Source organism: Suncus etruscus, chromosome 2, assembly GCF_024139225.1.
Source record: "Suncus etruscus isolate mSunEtr1 chromosome 2, mSunEtr1.pri.cur, whole genome shotgun sequence".
In the NCBI taxonomy this organism is placed as follows: domain Eukaryota; kingdom Metazoa; phylum Chordata; class Mammalia; order Eulipotyphla; family Soricidae; genus Suncus; species Suncus etruscus.
In genome coordinates this window covers 79,510,496-79,532,602 of record NC_064849.1, presented here as the reverse complement: position 1 = coordinate 79,532,602, position 22,107 = coordinate 79,510,496, and the positions used below count along the sequence as shown (strand labels likewise).

The 22,107-nt window shown below is 36.0% G+C and overlaps 1 pseudogene; it reads right to left on the bottom strand.

The window, feature by feature from the left end:
- Positions 1–3,644: 3,644 nt before the first annotated feature.
- On the bottom strand, positions 3,645–9,297 carry LOC126001787 (serine palmitoyltransferase 1-like; annotated as a pseudogene).
- Between the last annotated feature and the right edge of the window lie 12,810 nt (positions 9,298–22,107).

The window sequence follows — 22,107 nt, the reverse complement described above, 5'->3', positions numbered from 1 at the left end:
TGGGAGGAACAGCCAATAAGACACAAGAGGATATGCGAGTAGAAATGAGAAAACTTCAAACAGAAATAACAGAGTCGAAAAACTTGGTAGGCAGTATAAAAAACTCACTGAAAACCCTCATCCAAAGAACAACAGTTAATAAGTATACAATCAGTGAGCTGGAACATGAGATGCATAACAGTCCCATTCAATAGAAGAAGTTGGAAGAGAGCCTTAAGATAAATAAAAGGAAATGGAAAAAAATCCTCAAAATAAGTGAGCTGATGACAATAGACCTTTGGGATAAATTCAACAGAAACAGCATAAGAATCCTTGGGCCTCCAGAGAGACAGGAAGAAATACCCTATGAAGATATAATAATCAAAGTCATCATTGCTGAGAAGTTCCCAAGGGTGAAGTGTGCATTTACCCACATTCTGGATGGCCAAAGAGTACCAGTTACAAGCACCCAAAAGCACATCCTAGTCAAAAGAATAAAAATCACAGATAAAAATAGAATACTTAAAGCAGCAAGATATAAAGGGAAATTGTACACAAAGGATCATCTTTAAGATTTACAAAAAAATTATCACAAGCAACTCTATAGGCCTAAAGGCAGTGGTAATCTATAGTAAAAAATCTCCAGAAATACCACACCATCAATAATACTTCACCCTACCAGGATTTCATTCACGTTCCAAGAAAGATACACAACTTTAAGAATAAACAAGTGCCCAAAATATTTATAGACTCAGAACTAACCTAAAAAGAAGAAATAAAGTGTCAAATTTAAGGCAAGAGGGATCCTAAAAAACACACAAAATTTTCACAAAAACATAGCAACATAGCACAAAATCTCAAGATAATCATCTTTCTCAAGGTAACTGGGTTTAGTGAACAAGTTGAGAAACACAAACCATAAAATGGATCAGAAAATTTAATCCAAGAAACACATTTTAGTCAAAGCAAACATAGACTCGAAGTTCTAGGTTGAAAGTCAATCTTTCTAGCAAAAATAACTCCTTTATAAAAGCCTGGGTGGCCAAACTAATATCAGACAACATAAACTTCATACATTTGATTCACTTTTTTGAAAAAGGTTATAGATATTCTTATAGGGATTGCATTAAATCTGTGTACTTTTCTATCTTTTAAATATATCATACAGGGTTATGATAAACAGGGTTAATGGAAATATCAATCCTTATAGCTTAATTTTAGAAGGTGTAAGCTCCATAAAATGGGATGTTGATAGCTAATTGTAATCTATGTTTATACATTTAATAGTGATTAGTATTTTCTTTTCAACATAAAAACATGTGATAACAAATTTATTACTTATTCACAGAAAAAATTAATCTTGCTGCATTTTTCTGTTAATATTTCATGGGCATATATCATTCTTTAAATAATAAACTAAATTATTCACAGATAGTACACAGGTGAAGGCATGATTTTTGTGCAGCTAAACAAGGTTAAACTTTCTGCACCACGTGGATTTTTCCTCAAGCAGTACTAGTACTGCAATAAAGGTTCGCAGGCATTGTCAGGATGTCAGAGCAACACTCCAGCCTTGGATCCTCTCATTGAGCCATCAGCCCCAGTTGATGGGAAATTTCTTATAAAGATCTCAGGCATCATGAACACTACTTGGGAAACCTTCCCAAATCCAAATCCTTATTATGTGTCCTAGAAATTGTTGTTTACTCTCTAGTAGTTATGATGCAATTCCAAGTATCAGAATTCCAATTTTAATTGAATTCATTGCCACAGTCCCAATATTTGACCTATTTTTTTTTTAGAAGCACATGTATTGTTTAAGGTGTAAGTGATGGTACATTTAAATTTGTTGTTTAAGGTGTAAGAGATGATGCATTTAATACAGTTCACCCAACAGGGAAATATGCTTCTATTTTTTAATCATATATTTTAGCTATTAGTCTTGGACTGGGAGCAACATTGATCTTATATACATTGACTATAAATGTAATTTGAAGAGGCCAGAGTGATAGCACAGCGATAAGGCATTTTCTTTGCATGCAGCCAACCCAGGACAGACAAGGTTTTATCTCTGGAATCCCATATGGTTCCCTGATCCTCCCAAGAGCAATTTCTGAGTGCAGAGCTAGAATTAACCCCTGAGCACCACTGAGTGTGACCCGAAAACAAACAAAAAAAAAGATGTAATTTTTATTAGGCAAGCATTCCCACTAGTGCTCAGGAGACTTTTGGGGTAATGGGAATTGAATCTGCAGGATTACTGCCCTAAATGTTGCAATATCCTTCTAACCCAATGGTCTACTTTCTTACATTGTGGATTGTGATCTTATAAGAATATGATGCTATATAAATGTGGTAATCACCAAAAAGTGGAAACAGTAAAAGATTTTTAAGTATTAGTCATAAAAATTAATTTAATATCAAACATGTAATAAATTGTAATGCATCAGATCTGCCATTTGGGTTAAATGTGAAAACATTTTAAGAATTCCTCTTCTAGGGGATACAATCTATGTCAGAGAAGTTTTCTATTCATAGGAAATATCTAAGTTAAGAATTATTATGGTTCTACATGTTATTTTAATTCTTTCTGGCAAGATACCATTTCCATAGGCACAAAAGCTTTATACGAGTTTTTTTAAATGTATAAATGAATAGTTCTGTTTACACTCCATTGAGATAATAGAAACAATATTTTTTTCTTTTCATTACAAATATCAAAAATATTCACTGCATTTCCAAAATCACATCACTTTAATTGCATCTTTTGTTATCTCTATTTCCTTTGTTATTTTGATTAGCAAAGCAAAACACAAGTCAAATAGTAATCTATTCCTTCTGCTGGAGAAATTTTAGAATAGATAAGGAATTGTACTCATCAATGCCTAGATTCTTCAACATGACAATCTGCTGCTACAATGTTTTGCATATATGATTTGGTTTTGCTTTGTTAATTTTTCAGGAGAGAGTTATTGGTTACACTAGGCAGTAATCAGAGTGTACTCCTAACTCTGAGCTCAGGAATCACTCCCCCAAGTGCTCAGGAGTCTTTTGGAGTGATGGGAATTAAACCTGCAGGACAACTTCCCTAAATATTAAAATACCCCTCTAGTCCCAAGAATCTACTTTCTTAAATTATGGATTGTGATCCTATATGAAGGTGGTGGCCACCAAAGAGTGAAAACAGTAAAAAGTTTTAAATATTTTAAAGACATATATTAATATATTTATTTAAAGGGGACCAGAATATGTTCTTCTGACATTTAATAAGAACTAATTTTTCTTTTTTGGGGTAGTAGGGTTGAGTGTTCAGTGGTGTTCAGGGCTTACTTTTGGCTTTGTGCTCAGGGATGACAGAGGAACATATGTAGAGGGGTGATTAAACTAGTGTGGTCCATGTACAAGGCAAGTGCTTTCCCTCAATACAATCTTTCTGATCCTGAGATTCTCTTCCTTAAAGTGCTATGTATTCTGAGTCTATCCAGTGTGGTCCATCAAGTGGAACTACCTTTATATAATTTTTTTTGAATAAAACTTTTATTTATTTAGCAATCTGAAGAGTCCAAGTTGATAAAATAAGTTCAAGGATGGGGGAGAAGGGTATATTTTAGAAAATAATTCAGAATGAACTCTTCTTTTAAGCTGTATTTCTAAAGCTTATTTCCTTACTTCTTACTTCTGTTCTTCCTTTCTCTTTCCTTTCGATCTTCAATCTCTTGTTCTTTTAGTAGTCGCTCCAGGTCACCCATATCATTATGGTTAAATAACTTAATGTCACTTCATGATGCCTGTAATCCTTTCTGAATGGCAAAGCAGGCAGCTCTATTCACAAACACAATGTCCCCTCTCTTGGAGTAGGGAGGAATAGCACTGGCTATGGTGGCAAATCCATTGGAGTAGATAATGGCTTTTTCTGTCTTCATGAATTTGGCCAGGTGGTCCTCAAGATCCAAGTGCACATCAATGTGCCATAAAATCCTCGAGGTCCGCACGTCCCCACGCCATACTTCTTTAGAGATGTCAAAGCTGCTGCCTTGACTCTAGGGTTATCCAACAATCCAAGAAAATTAAATGAGGCAAAGTTTACACACGTTTTTCCATTCACCACAATTTTGTGACTTGGAGGCTCCAAGGAGTGTCCCCTTGACACCCAGATGACTCAGCGACAGCAGCAACTTGCTTGCAGGGCAGGATGCTCCGCATCTGATGGTGATTGATAAAACTGAAGGACGCTCCACATTGACCTGAAAAGATGTTGTAGTTGAATGCAGGATGGTCTTTGGAAACAGGAACAACAAGAGGTTCTGGTTGCCACTCTTCAATTAATTCTTCCTTTTCCTTGAGTGTAAGGTCAGATCGTTCTTGGAATTTGTAAGTTTTAGAAAAAAGAAGTCTGATTATCCAGAGTATCAGAATTCCTTCCAAAATAAGATGGTAAGCAGGAGCAGGACAGAGCTTCCTGCATTGCCCTTTAATGGTAAGGTGAAACGAGAAGATGCTCCACATCATGACTTCAATGTAGGATATGCAGATTCCAGGATCTGGAGCCTAGAGTTTGTCTTATGCCAGGAAACTTCAGGGGTAGGATCTCTTTGTATTTAGGCCAAGGTTATTTCTTTCCATGCCTCTCATATTTTGGTGGGCTAATGCAAACAACCACTGCCACTTTAACGCCGTTTTTACTGTGCTCCTTTGACTCTAATCCTCGTAGAGAGCCTGAACCATCTCCACCAATCCCCGCGGAGCAGTGGGGATTGGTGGAGATGGTTCAGGCTCTCTACGAGGATAATTTTTATCTTTTAGGAAAAATAATCAGAATTATAATTCATCTGCCAGAGAAAATATTTTAAACTATTTATAATAAATACCTGAACTGATGGAATCATTTCAGAAATTTGTTTATTCCTACAGAACTGGGAGCTGCAACTCATCACATATGCTGATAAAAAGGGTACTCATAATTAGCATTTTTTTGCAGAAAAGGAGGATATAATGCTGCACATTTTTGACAGCATATATCTAAGGTATGTTCCTCTTTTATATATAACAGAGCTAATATGATAGATATTTCAAAGATTCAGAGATGAATGTTAACTATAGATTATTGTCACCTCTGAAATATTTGTTCATTGAAATATTTCTTTTCTTAGGGATAAATGCTTATTCATTTCTTCCTCTCTTTCCTATATTTTAGTAATCTGGTATAATTTTTATTTTTTAAAAATAATTTCTTGGGGCCAGAGAGATAGCCTGGTGGTAAGGTGTCTGCCTTCCAAGCAGAAGGACAGGGGTTCCAATCTTGGCATTCCATATGGTCTCCTGTGCCTGCCAGGGGCGATTTCTGAGCGTAGAGCCAGGAGAATCCCCTGAGCATTGCTGGGAGAGATCCAAAAATCAAAAATAAATAAATACATAATGATAGTAATTTCTTTATTTAAGCACTATGGTAACAAACATGTTTGTGATTGGCTTTCTGTCATAAAAGGCACACCACCCTTCAACAGTGAAACTTTCCCACTTCCAATGTTCCCTATTTTTCTCCATTCCCTATCCATGGGCCTGTCTTTGAGATAGACATTGTATTTCTCTCTATATATTGTCATGGTAGTTGTTAATGTAGTTATTTCTCTAGCTGCACACACCACTCTTTGTGGTAAGCTTCATATTATGGTTGTTCCCTCCAGTCCTCATTTTTATTGTCTCTGGGTATTATTACTATACTGTCTTTTTTTTTTAAGTCCTACAGATGATGGTGACTATTCTGTGTTTATCTCTCTCCCTCATAGCAATATTTTATGAGATTTTTTGACAATACATCTACGTGAATGCTTTATTTTAGGGTTAAATTTTGAAAGTGAGAAGGGAGATATAAAATGATAGAATTGAATACATTGAATAGTGTAGACTATAGTCTACTATGAGAAGCTTGTTGAATTCCTTTGAGAGCATGACAAAAGGCTTCTTACGCCTAATTCAGGATATGAAAATTCAGTATGAAGGTTAACACTATTATTCATTGCTAACCTTATTAACTTTTTTTTTTGTTCTTATATTTTGGGACATACCCAATGACACTCAGGGGTTATTCCTGGCTATGCCTTCAGAAATCGCTCCTGGTGGGAAGCCCGGGATCAAACCCTTATCCAGCCTAGGTCAGCCTCATGCAAGGCAAACACCATACTGCTGTGTTATCACTCTGGCCCCTATATAGATAACTCACAGTCTCAAAATATTTTCTGTTCTTTATTACATTCATTAGCTATATCAATTTAAGCAACACTATTTTGAAGGACTGTGTTGTTTACATATTTTTAATAAGAGCCTTATATAAGAGATAGTTAACAGTCAAGAATTTTTGAGACAATTTTGTTAAAAATTTGTTCTTTACCAAATCAAATTTGTCCACAAAACATGTTTTTAAAGACATATTTAGGTTGATGAAAGGTTTTAATACTTCCTTATTTAATCTAGCTCATAGGACACAGAGTTCAATGTCTAATTATTAGAACATGGGAAAATGTTTGCTAAAGTTTATGGTGAAGAAAATGTGGTGTTTTATTCTCATAATTTTTTTTTATTTTAATTATGACAACAAAGATGAAAAGAAAGAGGACAGGGTAAAGTTACAGTGGAAGCCCAATCATCCATAAACAGAATTCTCGGTAGTCCCATCGATGATATCTCAGCCTTGAACTTTCAGCCAGAGAATATTAAGAAAAACAAAACTGAACCCATGTACAATACAATTGCTTTGTCCCTCAAATCCCCAGTTGTAGTACATACTATTTCTTAGCAGCACACAATATAATCTAAAGACATTAGGTTTATGTAACTCCTTAAACATTGAGGGCAAAGTACATTTCTCTAGTTCCATGCACATGCTAACTAGTTTAAGTTAACCTCAAAAGTTTTAGTGCGTTGTTTTTCTTAAGGATTGGAGTCAAGGGAACATAGTAAAAAACGGTATTAAAGTGGCATTTGTTTGCATAGGCCCACCAAAACATAAGGGATATGGAAAGACAAATTATGGTCTAAATATAAGGAGACCCTACCCCTGAAGTTTCCTGGCACAGGACTGACTCTAGGCTCCAGGCAAATTAGTTTGTCCACTTCAAGTCATCGTCTGTAGTGGCAATACACCTCCATTCCTCCCATAGTCTCTGTTGTTGGTATCATGCTTCTGTATTAAAGATCCTGGAGTCTGCATATCCCATATTGCAGTCAGGATGATGCAGAGAGTCCTCTCGTTTCACCTGACACTTAAGGAGCACTAGAGAGAACCATGACCTGTAGAGCAGGTCATTGTTGCTGTCAAGTCTTCTCAGTGTAAACGGAAGTCTCTTTTTAGGAGGTCGATGTCAGACCCTTGGTAGTGTCTTTCCTGGTAGAGGACTGCTTCCAGTTGTTGCTATAAAAGACCTTGGATGTTTCGTAGATAGCTTGCCTGGTTCCGGCGTGAATGGAGAATGCCCATTCTTCTGAGGCCTGTGCCAGGTCATTATATCAATGTTCAGGGTGTAAGGTACATTGTACTGAGATTTATTAGATAAAAACTTATCTGTATGTATGGTGTTTTCCCATTTTAATGTGTCTATGCAAACAAGGATCAATGCCATGAAGCGTTATTGGTGCATCTGGAGGCAATAGGAACAAGACCAGCAATTTCCATGACATAGTTCAATCATAGGCATCAAACTGAGGGACAGTTCCACCAACAATCCTTACTGAACAGCTTACAAAGAAAAGACAAGATGAAAAGTGGATAGAAACATCATGGTAGAAGAATATATAGAGAGTTATACCAGCTAAAGAAAATACCCATAAAATATTCAACAAATATATGTGTTCAATTTATGTCCTTCTAAATAGTTCTGGGATTTGTTAGATCTAGTGTATGTCTTAGGTCAGAGATTAGAACTATGTGTTACTGAAGTTAAGAAGGGTAAATCTGGGGTACTGATGGTTGGGAGGAGCAAATGTTTTGCGCGGGGGGTTTGCAAAATGTAGACTGGTATGAAAATTGCCAGTGACAGCCTGAGTATAGCTGAGCAGCTATCTGCCACCCACCAGATCCAAATCCACCCCCTAAGCCCCACCCTAGGCCAGTGTCCGGGCCGGCCTGGGGAGTGGGGGAAAACCCAGGGTGCCCGTCAGCTCCTCCCCGGAAAGCCCACCTGGAGATCCGGAGGAATGGGGAGACGCGGGGGTCGGGGTGACCCAAGACCCAGGCCCCCCTACCCTAGGCCGGACTAAGAGGCCGGCTGGCACATCGGGGGGACCTGCCAGCTGCCCGTACCGTGCCGGCTAAAAATCCTGCTCCAGGAAGGAGAGGACCCTCCCAAGCCCGAAGGACAGGGATTTGAGCTCCACCCTAGGCCAGTGTTTATTCTCATAATTTTGCATAAATAAATAACCAAATACTATATTATTCTTATTTCTACCAACCATGTGCACAAAATTCAGTATTCACTTAAAAACTTTTACCATTATTATTGTTTTAATTAGGTGTTTTTCTCAGTGAAAAATGAGATTAAAGAACAGAGCAGAAATGTTTATGGATTAGAAGGATAATAATTGCATGTTTATTTGACTGGCATCTAAAATTTATTTTTATTTGTAGGAAAATGACATGATTTTATGCAACAATTTTTCTGTCAGTATTTGTGTAATAGTTGTCAGATATTATTATTCCTAAGTCTATTAACTGATTCTTTGAAGAATATATATATTTTAGTTGTAATATATTTACATTTCTTAGTTGTTCTAAGGATTTTTTTTAAAGAAGGAAATATGTGAGGATGAATGTTTGAAGGATAAGAGTTGACAAAGAGAGACAAAGTGAAAATTAGTGCAACTTTCGTTTCTAAATGGTCTTTTTCTTTTGAAAAGTTTTGGGCTACCTGGAAAGAAATCAAAGCTCATACTGAGCTATCAATGTTGATATATCACCATCAAGATATGTAGTCAGAGATTGGACCCATTTTGTCTGCATGCAAGAAAGCATGTTTCTCAAATGTACTATTGGACTGGCCTGTACGATAGGTTTTTTCTATATAAATTATAAACAAAACAAAAGCAAAAATAGGAGGAGGGTATCTGGTTGAGAGCTGATTTTGTTGTTGGCCCAGCTAGTGATCTAAGGCCTTTGCACTTAATTATCCATAGTCTATGCTGCTATGTCTGTGCCGCACCCTGGTGCTGAGGACCCTTCAACATGAATATGTTTTCTTTAGTTCTTTTATAATGGAGTTGTGGGTGACTTGCTCTGATTCTGTTTCTCAGTCCCTGAATTTGGACACCAGGTTCAGCAACATCCATCTTTCTATTTTTCTTTTTTCTTCTGAACAGTTTATTTTTGTAATTAGGATATGATACTATTCTTGAGAAATGGATCTTAGGGCAAGGGTATTTTGTTTTGGATTGGCCAGACACCAGCTGAGTGCTTAAGTCTTTGTCCAAGTATTAGCAAAAATACAGACATGTGCCTGCAACTCCATTGGGCTACTCTGCTCTTTCTGCTGCTTTGGTGTTAGCTTTGGAGGCTGATTCTTGTCTGAAGAGACTTGCTCTCACAATCTTTAGCTCATTATATTTTATTTACTGCAAGAGTGTGTGAGATTGAGTCACACCCTCACTTCAGACTTACTTTTCATTCTGAGCTCAGAATGTGCTCCTAGTAGTTCTAGGAGAACCATAGAGACATGAATAAAGTAGCCTTGTTTGGCCTCTTTTTGGTTCCTCAAATTAGATATTTTAAGAGATCTACTAAATGCAATTCAGTTTACCTTTACAAGAGTCATTGAAGGTTTTCTTAGAGAAACTTGTTTAGATACAATGGAATTCCTTTAAATTTTATTTGGTCTTAGAAGCTCCCATTTTTCATTATATGTGGGTGACCAATTTCTGGATACAATATTATTGGTTGGACAAATTGTCAACTCAACATGATTTATGTACATCATGCCACTTTATTCTGGCTCTGTGGGTTTGCTGTGAGAGAATCTCTTAATGATCTTATGGGTGTATTCCATATATGTGACTTGACATTGTTTAATTTTTAAGGATTCTCTCTATACTTTTACCTTTTTCTATTTCAACATATATTTTCTGTGTACCTTTGTCTTGAATTAATTTGTTTGAAGCTACAAATACTTATGAAAAAATAAATGCATTCTTATTAAATTGCCAAAGTTTTAATTTTATGGAATATACTAATCTGCTGCCCAGTATCATTCAGGATATCTTATTTGAAGGCCATTAATAAAGGTAGAAAACCAGATATTAGACAAAGGGTATATGGCTGGCACATGGTACTATAACTGACAATGGTCTAATAAACCGATGATAGAAGTACATGTATAGATGAACTTAGAGAGATTGTTATACATATCACAAATGGCTAGATATTATTTCCTTTTATATAATCGAATGTTTGAAAGTGTTCCTAGACCAAAATATGCCATCCTAGACAAGTTTCCATAAGGGAAACTTTATGAAAGTTAAGTTACTTAAACTCATTTTTTGAAATTTTTTTATTGCTTCTTATTCCTGAAATATCTGACTATTCCATAAAACATTTATTTTTAAACCTTTCTGTTGTTATTTGTTCCTTGTTTTACAACCACTTATTCTCAGGGCTCTGCACTAAGAAGATTTACTCCGGCAGACTCAGAGACCATACAGGAAGCCAGGAATTCAAACCTACATTGACCCTTTTGCAAGACCAGCACACTGCCATCTGTAGCTTTTTCCAGTACATCAATAAATTTTTAGAACTGAGAGTTATGACAAATAATTTCTGGATCTTATGCTGCCCATTTCACATTTTTCTATAAATATCAAATATATAAATTTCTTTGCGTCAGCTATTTTGTATTGAAAGTTTTTGGCCCAGATGTTGGTTTATTCTCATTCTTTCCTGGTTGAGTTCAGATTTAGTTTTTATCTTCCTGGACACTTCATAAAAACCAAAAGTACATTGAAGACAGAAATAATTATATCACATGAATTAAAAATTAACTTGTATATAATGAAATAAAAGCTATTTGGCTATGGATTTTGTCATTTTCAACATTTATTATAAATTAATATTATTTATTTCTTTGTTTTGTTGTTAGTTTTGTGTTTTTCTTTGGACCATACTTAGTGTTTTCTAAAAAACTTACTTCTGACTCTATGTTCAATTGAAAATCCTCTTGGGTCTCGGGGGCATGGAAAATTCTGTATTATGGTAATAACAGATTTTCTTTTTTCATATGAGTAGATCATCAAACTTGGTTAAGAAATAAATTGTATTAGACTGATAAAATGCAAAAGCAAAGCAACTCTATTACCTACTAATACACATAATTTAGGAAAAGCTGTATAATTATATTTCGGGGGTTTCTTAATTATGTTTTATTAATTTGTTGGGGTTTTTTTTGACTACACATTGCTTTTTTTCAGGGCTAACTTTTTGCTCTTTGCTTCGTAATCATTCCTGGCTTGTGTCAGTGACCCTTCGGGAGTGCCAGGGATCTTACAAGGTCTACCATGTGCAATACAAGAGCCCTCATAGCTAGCTCTCTGGCCCCTATAACTGATATTAGGGGAACTGATATGATTGTACAGCATTTAAGGCATCCACCTTACACATGGCAGCCCTAGGTTAATATCTAATACTATATATCATCCATGAACATTGCTAAGAGTGTTTGCTAAGCATAGAGTGAGGAGTAACCTCCAAGCAAAACCAGGTGTGATCCAAAATAAATAAAGGTAACAAAATTAAAACAACTTATTTTTGAAGTTTTTAGTTTTTCTAATTATATTATTAGATATATTTTTCATTTGAAATTGCTAACAGTGTTATAGTTTTATTGTTTTAACTTAGAGTGCTATTTCAAGAAGCTATAGCAAAACAAAATTTTTAATTAATTTATTTTTTTAATATTTTTTATTTAAACACCTTGGTTACAAACAGATTGTGGTTGGGTTTCAGTCATATAAGATGACACCTCCCCATCACCAGTGCAACGTACTCACCACCAATATCCCAAATATTCCTCCTCCCCTCCCCACCCCCACCTGTACTCTAGACAGGCTTTCTATTTCCCTCATATATTCTCATTATTTGGATAGTTCGCAATGTTGTTATTTCTCTAACTAAACTCATCACTCCTTGTGGTGAGGTTCATGAGGTGGGCTGTAATGTCCAGTCCTCTTGTCTTTTGTCTCTGAAAATTGTTGAGAAATGTCTTTCATTTTCCTTAAAACCCATAGATGAGTGAGATCATTCTGCATCTCTCTCTCTCTCTCTCTCTCTCTCTCTCTCTCTCTGACTTATTTCACTCAGCATAATAGATTCCATGTACATCCATGTATAGGAAAATGTCATGACTTCATCTCTCCTGACGGCTGCATAATATTCCATCGTGTATATGTAACACTGTTTCTTTAGCCATTCATCTCTTGAAGGGCATCTTGGTTGTTTCCAGAGACTTGCTATGGTAAATAGTGCTGCAATAATTATAGGTGTAAGGAAGGGGTTTCTGTATTTTTGTGTTCCTAGGGTATATTCCTAGGAGTGGTATAGCTGGATCGTATGGGAGCTCAATTTCCAGTTTTTGGAGGAATCTCCAAATCGCTCTCCAGAAAGGTTGGACTAGATGGCTTTCCCAACAGCAGTGAATAAGAGTTCCTTTCTCTCCACATCCCCACCAACACTGCTTGTTCTCATTCTTTGTGATGTGTGCCAGTCTCTGTGGTGTGAGGTGGTACCTCATAGTTGTTTTGATTTGCATCTCCCTGATGATTAGTGATGTGGAGCATTTTTTCTTGTGTCTTTTGGCCATTTGTATTTCTTCTTTATCAAAGTGTCTGTCCATTTCTTCTCCCCATTTTTTTTTGCAGGGATTAGATGTTTTTTTCTTGTAGAGTTCTGTCAGTGCCCTGTATATTTTGGATATTAGCCCCTTATTTGATGGGTATTGGGTGAATAGTTTCTCTCAATCAGTGGGTGGCTCTTGTATTCTGGGCACTATATTCTTCAAGGTGCAGAAGCTTCTCAGCTTAATATATTCCCATCTGTTAATCTCTGCTTTCACTTGCTTGGAGAGTACAGTTTCCTCCTTGAAGGTGCATTTAGTTTCAATGTCTTGGAGTGTTTTACCTACGTGTTGTTCTATATACCTTATGGTTTCAGGTCTGATATCAAGGTTTTTAATCCATTTGGATTTTACCCTCATACATAATGTTAGCTGAAGGTCTAAGTTCACTTTTTTGCAAGTGACTAGCCAGTTGTGCCAACACCATTTGTTGAAGAGGCTTTCTTAAAGCAAAACAAATTTATATGATAACTTGAAATAAATAATTGTAACCTTTATGTGTAACTTAAATATTTTTATATTAAGTGTGGCTCAAATAGAATACAAATTAGTTAACTATAAGTAAAATCATTATCTTTTCATAGGAAATATTACATTTTATGATATATAAGTATATATTTTTCCTGTTGTTGCTGAAATAGCTAATTATTTTCATATTTGATTATCTAAAAGAAATTTAAAATAATTATGGCATGAGTATACAAAAACTATATAATGACACTAATATAATCCAAAGCATCAATTTATAAAATGCGTTTGCAAATTTTATTTACTTTGTAAGCTATGTACTTTCTCAACATAAATTTGATTTATTTTCCTGTGCATACATATTATTCCTCTATACTGAAAGCTTTTCTTCTCTTATCAGTTTTGTATGCTGGATGTTCTATCTTAATAAAGTGGTAGTTTTTAGCAGCTTCCAGATGTGCTCTCAAAAACAACAAAAAAATCAGAAAACACATGTGGATATAAAGATTCATATGCATAATTTAATATTGAGATCAATCACTTTATTGAAAAATTTTAATCCCTTGGTCTTGAAAATTTGATAGAAGTTTTTCAGTCTCAAGGAATTTAAAATAGATTCTTTAAAACTGACATGTTTCAGGTAATATGTAACATAATTGCACTGAACACAGCTGTCTGTAAAACTATAAATATGATCAGAAGAGACTCAAAGTAAATTAATTTTTAGCAACCATCAATTTATTCTAAAGTGACATTGACATGAAAAATGACTCACTAGAGTTTATAAATCTCATTCTGCTTGCTCTTGCTAGAGATAGTTTGTAACATTTTTGCTCAGAATAAGTAAAGCAATGTTTTTTATTAAAATTCTTTTTAGAATACTATTTCTTATTATCTTATACATATACATCTTAATTAAGATATTGCCAACATTCAGCATTTATTATTGCTAAGCAAATGCCATTAACTTACATATTTAAATTATTTCATTTAATTTGTCTAATTACTTAGTTCCATTATTACTAACAGTTAAACTATGGCATTCAACACCATCAGTCTTATCTGTGTACAATCATTGCTTAACTATGTACATAGTTGTAAAATATCCACATTATATGTAGTTTTCCTACAATGTTTTTTCTACAGAATATCTGGCAATTCTTACAATGACCTAGTAGTAGAAGATTCATAGTACATAGCTAAAATCAATGAGCACATGGAGACTATAAAAATAGAAGAAAACAAATGTTAAACCTACACAATCAAATGTGTTTCTTAAATATGTATAACATATAAATTCAACTAGTAGAAAAATGGGAGTTTCATATAATTATGCTGTTCTATTTGACAATTTATTTAATCAGGATTAAACCTAATCTTCATATATAAAATATGATTTTTGAACTAGTATAATAGCCATAATATTTAGTATTATATTCAAAAATTAGTACAGGATTTTATTATCATTATGTTAGTTGCTGAATAACAGTATTTCTATTTTAGTGTTTTAGCAATCTAATGGGACATCTTGAAAAAGTAAAGTTGGGGAGTATTTGCCTGCATGGCAATGGCGGGCCTCTGCCATGCCAAAGGCCATTTTAACCAGGCCTATGAGGGGTGCGGGGCTTGGGACACCCCAGCACCCTTCCACCTCCTCCCTCTGGAACTCCAGGGATACCCCTTGGGCCACATGCCCAGGGCCCAGTGAGATGGGTCCCTAAGAGGAGCTTAAGGAGGATCCCAGGCTCTCCCCATTTCCTACCCGGGCTCTGGAGGGAGGGTTTGGGTGGAGGGGGTGAACTTCCAGGGTTCCAGCTCTTGGAGGATCCTTCCTGGGAGCTGGGAGTGTTTGCCAGCATGGAAAATGGCAGGACAAGAGCACAAGAGGTGCTGGTTTGAGGAAGGCATAGGCACTTTTCCTTCCTACCCCTGTCCATCTGAAACTGCATGTCCCAACACGAAAAATACAATTATTTGGATACCAGTGTGTTTCACCTGTTTGTCATATACAGAATGTCTATGTAGTATACTTTCCTTCCCTCCTTGGCTCACGAACAAAAGCTCATTTTTAGTCCTTTACTACCTCGCTCACAAGGCCTATTACCCCACATTTAACCGCTTTTACCCCACAGTTCTTAGCTCTCCATAAAGCACATTATTATCCCCACCCAAGCTACCTGCCAACCAGCTACCAAAGTGGAAAAATAGACTCTCAGGCTGAAAGGAAACCAATACTCTGTTCCTTCTTATCTACTCTCAGCAGTCGCCTGTTCTCCACCTTCCTTCACTGTGTAACTGTGGTTGCTACCATACTAGGTTTCTGATTAGTTCCCACTCAAAGGCATTTTCTGATATGGAACTGCTAGGAGTCATTTTGCAGTCTCCAGAAGGCCAAATCACAGACCAAAGTGGCCTCCAGGATTCAGCACTCTCTTCCTGACTATTTTTAATGATAAGAGGGACATGCATTTATGAATATCCTAAATGTATTCCCTTAACAGCTGTAACTCTTATTGAATATCCCCTTATACAGTGAAATTGTGCCCACTGTTCTTTCTTTCTTTCTTTCTTTTCTTTCTTTCTTTCTTTCTTTCTTTCTTTCTTTCTTTCTTTCTTTCTTTCTTTCTTTCTTTCTTTCTTTCTTTCTTTCTTTCTTTCTTTCTTTCTTTCTTTCTTTCTTTCTTTCTTTCTTCTTTCTTTCTTTTTCTTTCTTTCTTCCTTCTTCTTCTTCCTTCCTTTTCCTTCTTCCTTCCTTCCTTCTTCTTCCTTCCTTCCTTCCTTCCTTCCTTCCTTCCTTCCTTCCTTCCTTCCTTCCTCCTTCCTTCCTTCCTTCCTTCCTTCCTTCCTCCTTCCTTCCTCCTTCCTTCCTTCCTTCCTTCCTTCCTTCCTTTCTTTCTTTCTTCTTTCTTTCTTTCTTTCTTCTTTCTTCTTTCTTTCTATCTATTTAACAAGGAATTCTGGTAGAAGAGTCTTATGCTTTAGAATTCATGTTAGAACCAAGTTAAGGGGATTATTGTACTTGTTCCCTCGGCTCCCCAGAGGCACCAATTGTGGCATTGTTCCTCTTTTGTATAGGCACATAAAAATGGGGAAAATACTACATATGCAAATAAGTTATTATTGAACAGAGATAGGAACACAAATTTTGTAATGCAGTTAGGCATTATATCCTGAACACTGCCATAATGACTTGGCTCAGGTCTCTAAAGAATGGGCACTTCCCATACAGCCCTGAATCATTGACCATCTACAGAAACAACCATAATTGTCTACTACATGACCAGGAGGCTAATCTCTACCAGGGGAGATCCTGCCACTACCCTGACATCCAGATGACTCAGTGACAGCAGCAACTTGCTTGCAGGGCAGGATACTTCGCATCTGATGGTGAGATGAAAGTGGAGGATGCTCCACATCCTGACTTTGATGAAACACAGAAACCAAAGTCCTTCTCACACAGAAACCAAAATCTTTAACAACATAAACAGGACAGCAACAACAGCTAATGTGTGAAAATAAATTCGCCGTGACCACAGAAAATGAATCAGGGGTTGGACTATCTAGGATGCCTGGAGCCCAGAGTCGATCTTATGCCAGAGAATTTCAGGGATAAGGTCTCTTTGTATTTAGGACAAGTTTCTTTTTTTTTTTTTTTCATTTTACCCATATTTTGCTGGGCCTAAGCAAACAACACTTACCACTCTCACACTATTAGTGCTATATTTCTTTTTAACTCTTATCCCTTTTTTTTTGGTTTTTGGTTTTTGGGTCACACCCGGCAGTGTTCAGGGGTTACTCCGGCTCTATGCTCAGAAATTGCTCCTGGAAGGCTCAGGGGACCATATGGGAAGCCGGGATTTGAACCACCAACCTTCAGCATGCAAGGCAAACGTCTTACCTCCATGCAATCTCTCTGGCCCCCAACTCTTATCCTTTTCTTTTAAAAAAAAAAGAAGAGCTTACTAAAGTTTCTGCTGGTGCTTCAATGAATTCATTGTGAGCCAATAGTTTTCAAAAATATTCTTTATTTTCCATCTCTAGTTTTTCTTTAAACTTTCTTTTTTTTTTAAATAAAAAATGTTGCTTTTGGTCTTCCTAAAAATGTATTATTGTCCATTATGTCAACTGTGTAATGCATTTACTTTAATTAAATTAAAAAGAATAGCAAAAAAATAGTAAAGTAGAATATTCACATTGTTACCTCTGTTTTCTCTATTTTAAGGCTTATTTTATTGTTCACAGATATATTATCATTTTATAATTAAGTAATATAAAAATAGTGCCTTAATGTACTTAATTAGGTAAAGAAAGCACATAACATGTTTTTCCTAAAAGCAAAAATAAAAATAAGGGTATTTTGAACTAATAATCTGAAGCACTTTTTATTTATAGTATATATTCAATATATATGTAGAATAAAGAGGAACACATAAGGGAACACTAGTGATCTACACAAAATATCATTAGCACATGTGAATGTATATATTTTCTTAATTTTATAACATTATAAAACATTTATTTTCCATTTAAAATGTTATCATATGTGAGTTATGAGTGTTATATTAATGATCCCTCTTTACTCAGATATATGAACTTTTTTCTGCAAACCTGAATCATCTTATAGTTTTAATTTTAACATTATTGTAAAATTTTTTTTAGTTAGTAATATCTGTTAGAGAAATTATTACAAGAATTTTTCAATCAATTCTAGTTAACTCACCTCTGCTTGCTCTTTCTCTTCTCAGAAGTTTTCTTAGATTATGACCACACAATATAAATCATAATTTTTTACTGAGAAATTCACCCTATTGTATCATTTTATTCACTTTTAGTCAGTAAATTACAGACACAAATTAAATCTCAACTATAGTCAATGGAGTCCATTACTGCCCCAGGATAATTACTTCAATATGTAAGAGCTGATGTAGCTACATGTATGCATACACACACACCAGATATCTTGGGCAATAATGTTTGATTTATTTTGGGGGGAAGCGGGATTCGGAGGAGTTGGGTCAAAACTGTATGTAGGGCTCACTACTCCCACTGTGCTCAGTGATCACTCCTGGTAGTGTTCAGGGAGCCATATATAGTGCCTGGGATAGAGTCAAGTATTTTATCTGCTATCCTCTGGCCACATGTTAAATATTTTACTGATTTTTTAGTTTGTTTAGTCAGTTCATTTTTGGTACCATTTCATAAAATATTATGCAACTTATTTACCTGAGACAAATTATTGCAATCCTGGGTGTGTGTTCTTAAGTTTTATTGCTATTGAGATCACATAGTTTACAATAGTGTAAATTGTACTGCATCATCTCTACTACTATCACATATAAGTTTTTTAATTATATTAAAATAATTTTTATTTGCTGCTTGTAACCTGTCAAATTTATTATAATATTTCTTTATAACTGTGGCTAAATAATCAGATAATTATTTTTAATACTATAATATAGGAAATGACCTCTCTAACAAACATCACCAAGTATGATCTAGGAACCCAGGAAAAACAATTCATGTGATTGACATTAGTAAACTATGAAACCAGAAAAGAAAAGAATAAAATAGTTGAGGTTATTTTAGACATAGAAGGCAACATAGATAAAAATAGAATAGGAAATTTTACAACTTTATATTCTAAAATTGCCTGCTGGTTTCGCTATGTGAAGTACCCCAGTCTTTGCTCTTTAGGTACAGATTGAATGCTCATGTGCTCATTAACTCTCCTTAATGCGTCTGTCAACTTTCACAATAGTTCAAGTGTGGGGAGTATGGTGAAGAATCATTATTTTGAATAATTGGCTGCATGTGTACTCACCGACTTAGCAGGCACTAAACTTGGGCAGTTGCATGTGTATTTATGTGTGTGCATGTTTGTATTTATCTCATTAAATGGGAATGACAATTTACACCAGACTAGTTTGGCAGGTTTTAAGAAAGGAGAATATGGAAAAAAGAACTTGTAGTGTGTTTCTGAATACCTAAAGGTCTCCTCAGAGGCCTAGGGAGTGCACCCCCCCCCTAAAAACTGCATTTTGAAGCTGCCCAGTGAGTAAACTCTGGCTGTGGGGGTTGCCGTCCAATAAGCTGAGCTATCTGGCCTGCGAAGGCTTTGCTCTGCTGTGCCTTTGTTCACTCTGAACTTCAAGAAAAACTTCTCCTGTGCTGTCTGTGTTTCTGAATATCTGATGGTCTCCTCAGAGGCCTAGGAAGCACACCCCCAAAAAACTGTCAAGTAGAGGCAGCAGAAGAGCGGCTCTACTTCAATTCACAGCCTCTCAATCTTACTAACCACTGAACTCCACCACAACACGCAGGAAAAGCAACACTACAAGTGTGACAATGGGGAAACCTCGCAGGCAAACACCATGCACAGAGAATGAAGACAAAAGCTCGGATAACCTAATAAATTCCAACCACCTGATTAAAGTCTCAGAAAAGGAATTTAAAATAGCAATATGGAAGATGTTTGTAGAACTCAGAGAAAGCATAGATTGATCTGAACAGAACACAAAGACAGAAATCAGAAAATTCCAAACTGAAATAACAGATCTGAAAAACACGGTAGCTGAAGCACTCCTAGGGAAAAGGAAAATGGGAGGTATTACTTTCCCCAACTTTAAACTGTAGTGCAAAACAATGGTTATCAAAACAGCATGGTATTGGAATAAAGACAGACCCTCAGATCAGTGGAATAGGCTTGAATTCTCAGACATTGTCCCCCAGACATACAATTACCTAATTTTTGACAAAGGAGCAAGAAATCCTAAGTGGAGCAGGGCAAACCTCTTCAACAAGTGGTGCTAGCAGAACTGGTTAGCCACTTGCAAAAAAGCAAACATAGACCCCCAGTTAACATCATGTATGAAGGTGAAATCCAAATGGATGAAAGACCTTGATATCAGACCGGATACCATAAGGTATATAGAACAACATGTCGGTAAAACACTGCATGACATTGAGACTAAAGGCATCTTCAAGGAGGAAACTGCACTTTCCAAACAAGTTAAATCAGAGATCAACAGATGGGGATACATTAAGCTGAGAAGAATCTGCACCTCAAAATAAATAGTGCCCAGGATACAAGAATTACCCACCAAGTTGGAGAAACTATTCACCCAACACCCATCAGATAAGGTACTAATATCCAAAATACAGAGGGCAATGACAGAACTTTACAAGAAAAAACATCTAATCCTATCAAAAAATGCGGAGAAGAAATAAACAGACACTTTGATAAAAAAAAGAAATACAAATGGCCAAAAGGCACATGAAAAAATGCTCCTCATCACTAATCATCAGGGAGATGAAAATAAAAAGAATGATGAGATACCATCTCACACCACAGAGATTGGCATACATCACAAAGAATGAGAACAATCAGTGCTGGCGGGGATGTGGAGAGAAAGGAACTCTTATCCACTGCTGGTGGGAATGCCGTCCAATTCAACCTCTATGGAAAGCTATATGGAGTTTCCTCCAAAATCTGGAAATTGGGCTCCCATAGACCCAGTTATTCCACTCCTAAGGATATACTCTAAGAACACAAGAATATAATACAAAAAACTCTTCCTTACAACTATATTTATTGCAGCACTATTCACAATAGCCAGGCTCTGGAAGCAACCAAGATGCCCTTCAACAGACGAATGGCTAAAGAAACTGTGGTACATATACACAATGGAATATTATGCAGCCATCAGGAGAGATGAAGTCATATAATTTTTCTATACAGAGATGTACAGGGAATTAATCATGCTGAGTGAAATAAGTCAGAGGGATAGAGAGAGAGAGGCAGAATAGTCTCACTCATCTATGGGTTTTAAGAAAAATAAAAGTCATCTTTGCAACAATCCTCAGAGACAATGAGAGGAGGGCTAAAACTTCCAGCTCACTTCATGAAGATCACCACAAAGAGTGTTGAGTGCAGTTTTAAAAATAACTACACAGTGAACTACCATAATTATATGAATGAATGAGGGAACTGGAAAGCCTGTCTAGAGTACAGGTGTGGGTGGGGTGGGATGGAGGGAGATTTGGAACATTGGTGGGGGAATGTTGCACTGGTGAAGGGGGTGTTCTTTACATGACTGAAACCTAATCACAATTATATATGTAATGAAGATGTTTAAATAAAGGGAAAATAGCTTGTAAATAAAAGAGAATATAGATCAGCCCCAACCCCTCAATAGTACAACAGGTTGGGCTTTTGCTTGGTCATGGCTGAATTGGGTTTGATCTCCAACCTTCCTTATGGTCCCCTGAGCGTGTCAGGAGTAATTTTTTGTCTCAAAGCCAAGAGTAACTCCTGAGAATTGCTGGTATGGCCCTAAATCCATAATACAAACACACACACAAACACAAATAAACCTCAATTTAAAATGTGAATTAGATGTCAAAGAGATAGTAGATGAGGCTTTGTTTGTTAGCAATACAGCCAACCTCTGTTTGGTCTCTGGCAGTACATGATTTCACAAACATCACAGAAGATAGCCCTGGGCATCTCAAAGGATAGCTGAGGGGATGATCTTGGTGGCCCAATGATTTACACATCACTTCCAGCATTGCATTTTTGCTTTGAATTGCTTTTCTGGTTAGCAAAGAGTCACTGGCAGTACTCCTAACTGGTGCCTACTCAATACTATTGGGTGCTGCCCTAAAAAGATAAAAATTAAAAATGATAAGGAAGCACAAAAATTTAAACAACTAGTTTAGATAATTTTTTCTCAACATCTTCTCTTAAATTGTATATTATGTGATTAATTATATATTACAATATATTATATTATAG